The sequence below is a fragment of the Aythya ferina genome (genome assembly GCF_964211825.1).
Source record: "Aythya ferina genome assembly, chromosome: 1".
In the NCBI taxonomy this organism is placed as follows: Eukaryota; Metazoa; Chordata; class Aves; order Anseriformes; family Anatidae; genus Aythya; species Aythya ferina.
In genome coordinates this window covers 186911855-186920107 of record NC_140296.1, presented here as the reverse complement: position 1 = coordinate 186920107, position 8253 = coordinate 186911855, and positions in this window count along the sequence as shown.

Genomic DNA, 8253 nt, shown 5'->3' with positions numbered 1-8253 from the left:
TATTGGGTCATAACCTCCTGTGCTTCAGTTTGTGCCTATTGCCTCTTGTTCTGTTGCTGGGCACAAATGACATTGGCTCCAATCCTCTCGACACCCTCCCCTCAGATATTTATACACATTGCTGAGGTCTCCTTTCAGTCTGTTAGCCCTTTCCAGGCTAAACAGGCCCAGTTCTCTCAGCCTGTCCTCATACGACAGGTGCTCCAGTCCCCTAATCATCTTAGTAGCCCTCCTCTGAACTCACTCCAGTAGTTCTACATAGCCCTTAGTACTGGGTAACCCAGAACTGGGCACAATACTCCAGGTGTGGCCTCACCAGGGCTGAGTACAGGAGAAAGATCACCTCCCCTGACCTGCTGGCAACACTTTTCCTAATGCAGCCCAGGTTAAGGACATTTTTTTTCTGCATCCCATTTTCTGTTCATTTGTAGCAAATGGTCATTCCCTGTTAGCCAATGTGCCTCATAGGTAACCCTCATCTTTACAGCGTTTGTATAAGATAAAATTATTTAAAAGTAGTGTAATTTAACTAGATTTTTTACGAATACATGGAACAGCACTGATCCCACTACAGACTTTGACATAATGCAGGAGTGACCTTCCTTTGCCACGGAAAAAGAAGTAATTTAGAATTACTAATTTTTCTGTCTTTTATCCAACATATTTATTCATTCACAGCTCTTCACTGTCTTCTAAAAGCTACTTAGTTTCTTTAAAAAATATTAGTGCAGGACCTGTTTGAATGACCTCCCAGAAATTATGGTACTTTTTAATCATTCTCTGCTGAATATTCTAACATATTCTTGTTAAAATCTTATATATATATATATATATATATATATATATATTTTTTTTTTAAATAATATTATCCATTTTATAAGTATCCCAAAGCACAACAGATGGTGTTAAAGGGACAAACTATGTAACTTTTGATACCATCTTGTACTGGAATATATGTGCCAAAATCTTTGAGTAAAAAAAGATTAACTTGTGTCACAGAAGAATGTTTTAGTCATATCTGTGGAAAAATATAAAAAGTGGAAACATTTCTAATAATTTTTTTGTTCTACAATTTCCAAAATTTAGCTTGCATATACTTTAGCTTGTTCTATAAATTTATTATTTCATTAAAAAAATAGGTATTAATCTGATAATGTGTAAGAAAAATGTTTTACATTGTTTGTGAGTGATTATGTACTTAATTGAATAAAAATAACCCTATTAATATCACTTTTTTTCTGTGACTCCTCTTTTCTCCTAAAATTAATCTTATTTTATTTTATTTTATTTTATTTTATTTTATTTTATTTTATTTTATTTTATTTTATTTTATTTTATTTTATTTTATTTTATTTTATTTTATTATTTTTTTTCCTCCTTCCCTAATATATTCAAACATCTAGCCAGTCTGGACTTAGATTATAACATTTCCTGTTTAGATTTGACCTAGCCAAACAGGGTTTTAAGATTTCCAGTGTCTACTGTAGTACAAACAAATATCAGCCAAAGAATCATCACTGGATACATTTTTGGTACAAGGAACACAGTCATAATTACAGAAATTGAAATGGTTTCTTGGAAATCAGAGATTCTGCAAGAATTTTGAGGCCCATTAGTTAAGTATCAGTCAAGCACTCATCAGTACTGTTGGGAAAAAAAAAAAAAAAAAAAAAAAAGTAATACATTTGGAATGCATAAACAGGGCATGGGTAGAAAACCTCCAACATCTGAAAAGTTTCTGCAGCCTCTCTTTACATGAGAGGCTGCAGAATGAGATATGATTCATGTTGTCTTAACACAGACATTTAAAATAATGAGTCATAACCTGAAAGTGTCTGTTTCTTTTAGTTGTCTGTAAAGGGAGCCTAACTATCTTTTATAGAGTCTGTGGAGTGGATATCTAAATTAGGTGAGATTAATCCTTTGCATAGCTTTCTTTGCCCTTTTGATACTGGGGGGTTGGGAGGGTGGGTGTAGTTAGTTTTCACATTTTAAAAGAATGCTGTAAAACTGGATAACTGAAAAGCTGATAAAGAAAGAAAATGTCCCTCTAGGAACTGTGATGAGGCACAAAGAGGTGATTGTGAATGGAGCATGGCCTAAATTCATTGAGATGTACTTTAGTCAGTATTACTGCTGGGATAAATCCAAAGGTCTACTAGTAAATATGGAGGTCAGATAAGATTATCTGAAGAACTCTACTGACTCTTAATCTTTGTGAGAAGAAAAAGAAGGGGAGGAAAAATACAATAATACGTTAAAATGCACTTCTTTTTTTTTTTTTTTTTTTTTTTTTTCTAACTGAGAGCAGAAAATGTCCTCAACAGAAATATTTATGAAATTAGCAGCCACTTATCCACTTCAGACTGATAACAGAAATTAATCTTTTGTTGTTTGTTGTTGTTGTTGTTTCTCCAGGAATTAAGGTGAAAAAGGTAAAAAGTGAAAAAGCTCACATATATGCCAAATATATGCCATTGTTAAAAAAAAAAAAAAGACTCTCTTTATTTCATGTAGTAATTGAAAAAAAAAATATCTTAGAAGATGTAGATTTTAGAGAAAGAACAACAATAATCTTGCAATATTTTTTCTATGCCATTTTATATTAATGAGTCATGGATGCTATGTGATGCTATAAGGAAATATAATTACAATGGGTAATTTTGTTTGAAACAAAATTGTTCTATTTTTGGTTCTAAATCTACCTTTCAAACATGCCTCTACTAGTTCGTCATTAATTTAAGTGTTGCTACAGTCTGTGCCTACTTAGAAACTCCATGCATTGGAGGTTCACTGAGAGAGTGTCATTGTACTCCAAGTGCCTCAACTCATAATTAAACCCTGGACACAATGCCTTCTCCAGAAGTTTTACATGGAGTACAAGAAAGCATTAAATAGTCACAGCACAGTATTCTGCCATTACACATTTAAAGTGAGAGAATAAAACACTACATTTGTTATGTTTTCCTCCAACCTGAAAAATGAAAGGGTAAAATATGTTAGAGGGGAAACAAGCTGCCAAACTTCAGGAAAGAGCAAAGTCTTCTGCTAAAGCTAACCATTGGCAATGATAAATATATCAAAATATATATATATTTATTTATATTATATATAAAATATATATATATATTTATATTATATATAAAGAAATCTCCATACAATGGAAGAAAATCTACAGAAGAAAATAGGATGAGGATATTTTATCTCTATGGAGAAGATATCGAAGCCATAGACAAGACATGAGAGAAAGATTTGAAAATGATGACTAAAATATTTCTCTGATACCAACTGTAGTAAGTAAAATATTTTGTTTTAAATCTGAGGATGGAATAGCAGATGGAAAATAAACAAATAAATATACAGAAAGGCAATAAAAGTGTAAATCCTCTTAGCCTTGTAAATCACTGAAGGGTCATATAGAGAACATAATTAAATGTAGTATAAATATTTTTTTATTTTAATAAGGGAAAAAGAAATAATTAGGTAACAAAACAGCAGTTTATTCTTGTCAGGAGGTATTTTCTCCTTCCTAGAAGAAATGGAACGAAGAGTACAGCCAACAAGAAAAAAAAATATTCAATTTTCAGCAGCATGGAGAAATGCTGAAACCTTTACAGACCGCCTCTTAAATAAAATGCATACAATGAAGGATTGAGATAGAAAGATCTTTCACCACTGACAACTGCCGAGTAAGAAAAGAGAAAAGAGTAAAATTATTTTTAGAAGTGGGTTCTGCATAAGGAATAACGTGTGATTTTAGGGTGAGTCATGCAAAAAGGTGATGTAGTGCAAAAATATACTTACAAGTTCTTTGCAGTGGAAAGAAGATATAGCAGATTTACTTTGGTCCAATACCAGAAGAAATTGCAACCTCCTCCTACTCTCTTCCCCCCCCCCACCCCCAGCTGTGTTCAGTAAACCTGCTGAAAGACTGTAAGGAGCCAAGTTCCCACCAACACTGAAAGAATAAATAAACGCACAGCTGCATCCTCTCCTGAAAAGTGTAGGGCCTGTGCCTGTAGTGTACAGCTCAGCAGCTCAGACAGATCCAGCCACCTACCTCCTAGGCTTCTTCTTATAGGCAAGCTAACCTAACCTGATTTCCTTTTATGATAAGATTACCCGTATGGTGGACCAAGGGAAACCAGCTGATGTGATTTTTTTTGGACTTCAGCAAGGCTTTTGACACGGTTTCCCATAGGATCCTACTGGACAAAATGTCCACCATACAGCTAAATAAAAACATCATACGATGGGTGAGCAATTGGCTAACGGGCAGGGCCCAAAGGGTTATGGTAAATGGAGCTGCGTCAGGCTGGCGGGCGGTCACCAGTGGGGTCCCTCAAGGCTCCATTTTAGGGCCGGTACTTTTCAATATTTTTATAACGATCTGGATGTAGGAATAGAGGGTATTTTGAGCAAGTTTGCTGATGACACCAAACTTGGAGGAGTTGTGGACTCAAATGAGGGCGTAAAGGCCTTGCAGAGGGATCTGGACAGGTTGGAGAGCTGGGCGATCACTAACCGCATGAAGTTCAATAAGAGCAAGTGCCGGGTCCTGCACCTGGGACGGGGAAACCCTGGCTGCATGTACAGACTGGGCGATGAGACGCTGGAGAGCAGCCTAGAAGAGAGGGATCTGGGGGTCGTGGTAGACAGCAAGTTGAATATGAGCCAGCAGTGTGCCCTGGCAGCCAGGAGGGCCAATCGTATCCTGGGGTGCATCAAGAACGGCATCGCTAGTAGGTCAAGGGAGGTGATTGTCCCGCTCTACTCTGCGCTGGTGCGGCCTCACCTCGAGTACTGTGTGCAGTTCTGGGCACCACAGTATAAAAAGGACATGAAGCTGTTGGAAAGTGTCCAGAGGAGGGCTACGAAGATGGTGAAAGGCCTGGAGGGGAAGACGTACGAGGAACGGCTGAGGTCACTGGGCCTGTTCAGCCTGGAGAAGAGGAGGCTGAGGGGAGACCTCATCGCAGTCTACAACTTCCTCGTAAGGGGTTGTCAAGAGGCAGGAGACCTTTTCTCCATTAACACTAGTGACAGGACCCGCGGGAACGGGGTTAAGCTCAGGCAGGGGAAATTTAGGCTGGACGTCAGGAGGGGGTTCTTCACAGAGAGGGTGGTTGCACACTGGAACAGGCTCCCCAGGGAAGTGGTCACTGCACCGAGCCTGTCTGAATTTAAGAAGAGATTGGACTGTGCACTTAGGCACATGGTCTGAACTTTTGGGTAGACCTGTGCGGTGTCGAGAGTTGGACTTGATGATCCTTAAGGGTCCCTTCCAACTCAGGATATTCTATGATTCTATGATTCTATGATTCTAATCATTCAGGTTATTTTCTGTTCATGGGGAAGAATAGTCCTTCCCAAAGGAGTTTTATCTCCTCCACATAGAACATGCTCAGGTTGAAGTATCTATGTCACACCATTGACTATTTGGACAGCTTTAGCATGGAACAAATCCCATGTAGGTGGTCAACGTGAGATAAAATGCAGACACTCCTAAGGCATGAGGTGAATTAAAAACGATCCTTTTCTGAGGAGGCTTAATGTTAGATGTCAGTTTGGAAAGCATATTGTGGTTACTTCAAGAGTACATTTACTTTTAGGTTACTTTTTTATTTACTTTGCATCCATGGACATTTATAATACAAGAAAATATTCCTTGCTGTAGGTGGTCAGTACAGTTTGTCCTGATTTAGTACTGTCATTATGTCCTCCACTCACCCCTTCATCCAGGCACTGCTGTACTAAACACTGAATTTGAATTGTTTTTCTCTTGTTGAACTGTACTTTGTCCAATGCTATAGAGCTATGGGTATCTGTAAGGGCAGCTAAGGCTGTTTGTCTGTAGTGTCACATTGTTAATATCACTTGTTTAACATCAATAGTCCTCCAGATGTACATGTGCATAATTTACATCTGGGCTCCTCTCCAGGGTGAGCTAAATATTTCTCTGGTGGAAAAGAAGGGAAGCAGATGCTGGAGCCCAGCAGTCCCCACATCCAGGAAGATCTCAAACTTAGACTGAACATGATAAACACAGAATTCAAAATTCAAATCACATTTCATTCTTTCAGACTTCCTGAAAGTCTAGCACTCACACACTCACACATCAGGGAAGAAAAAAAAAAAAAAAAAAAAAAAAAGAAAAAAAAAAGGAAGGAGAGAGAGAGAAGGAAAGGAAGGAAGGAAGAGAGAAAGAGAGAAATAAAAGGAAGGAGAGAAGGAAAGAGAGAAAGAGAGCAAGAAAGAGAGCAAGAAAGAGAGGAAGAGAAGAAGAGAGGAAGGAAGGAAGAGAGGAAGGAAGGAAGAGAGTGAGGGAGGGAGGGAGGAAGGAAAGAAGGAAGGAAGGAAGGAAGGAAGGAAGGAAGGAAGGAAGGAAGGAAGGAAGGAAGGAAGGAAGGAAGGAAGGAAGGAAGGAAGGAAGGAAGGAAGGAAGGAAGGAAGGAAGGAAGGAAGGAAGGAAGGAAGGAAGGAAGACCAAACAGCTGTCCTCTTAATGTATGGTGTAGGAAAAGGTTGAGCAGAGCAAGACCCCATGTAGACAGCTTGGTCTCTGAACCTTCTCTTTGTGCAATCTGAACACCAGCTGAGGATCTTCCTTGCCTCTCTAGGTGACAAGTAGCCTCTTGGCTAGTGCCAGGACTGCAGACCTTGAAGAATCGAGACCTTATATATCACCCTGTATCAATTTAGGAGGTAGTGAGAAATTCCAGACATTCCCAGAAATACGTATTATGTATCTAAAAAGCTGCTAAATTCTGCACCACCTCTGTGAATTTTTTAGAAGACTTTGAAGACAGTCACTTACAGACTGCTTTGCAGAAACCGAATGTAAAGGGACCACCTTATCTGTTATAATAGGTACTTTTTTCAAGCTGAGATTGTATGTACGTGTATTCAAATATGTTTAATCCTTTTAAGTCATATATCAGTGTTGAAGTGTTGGAAAATTTTCATGGCAAAATATTTTACTGGACCACAGAATCATATTACTGAAAAAAAATGTTCTTAAACTTTTCCTTATACAATATTCCAAAGTTTGATAATTTATTTTAATATTGGATGAAAAGCCTTAATAACGTAAATGCATGTACTTTTGTCTTTGCTGATATAGGAAGATTGAAACAATAGCACTAATATAATTCTAGACATCCTCCACTCATCTTAATTAGAGGATTTGACTTTGAAGCCTAATTTAAATGTCAACATTGTTAACTATTTCACTGCTGGTTGTTATTTCACCACTATCAGTTGTAGATGAATGTACCTGTCATACTATGATGTTTTATTAATTTGAAAGAACCTTTCACAGAAACATGGCAGCAGGTTTATGTGGAATATGCAAATAACAAAGTATTCTATTTCATATTCTTTCAATGAGTTGAATAATTGGGAATCTTCTGCCACTGACAAATTAGAGTAAAACGTTTCTTAAATAGGCAAGAGCTGAAAAACTATACTTGTAAGGCATTGGAATAGGCTGCCCAGGAAAGTGGTTGTGTCACCATCCCTGGAGGTCTTTTAAAGATGTTTATATGTAGAGCTTAGTGCTATAGTTTAGTGGAGGATTTGTTAGTGTTAGGTTGGAGGTTGGACTAGGTGATCTTGTAGGTCTCTTTCAACCTAAATGAGTCTGTGACTTCTGTGAAGCAAGCTTGCTTGATACAGCTTCTTCTGCAGAGCAAGGTCAGTTTCTTCACTGTTACAGACAGTGCTAAGTAAGGGAAAAGGGATAAACAGTGTATGTTAAAAATATTAACAAGAAAGTTAATCAAAATATGGTTAATCTGTTAAAATTTTATCAAATAAAAGTTAATTAAAAGAAAACAAAATGTAATTGTTTTAACCAATTGTTGTTGAAGGAAAAATATTTTAGAGCTAATTTTTACTGCTGATTTTTAAAAATATTCTTTTTTTTTTTACCAATTTACCTGAGATTTGTCACGTCTTCAACATGGAGCCATTTAAAAAATATTTCTAAATAGTAATATTTAGAAACTAGTTTGTTATTTCTGGCCCTAAATGTTAAGAAATATTTTCTCCATATTACAAATGAAAAATGAAGTGAGGAATTAGTGTTCTGACATGCAGAGACAAAAGAAGAGAGATATGCCCAATTGTCTTTATGTGTTTTCCTCTATATAAAAGACCAAAGTTCATCACAGTTGTTAAAGGAATGTTTTCATTTGGCATTCTTTTTTTGTGAAAAAAAAAAAAAAAAAAAAAAAAAAAACTGTATAGCAG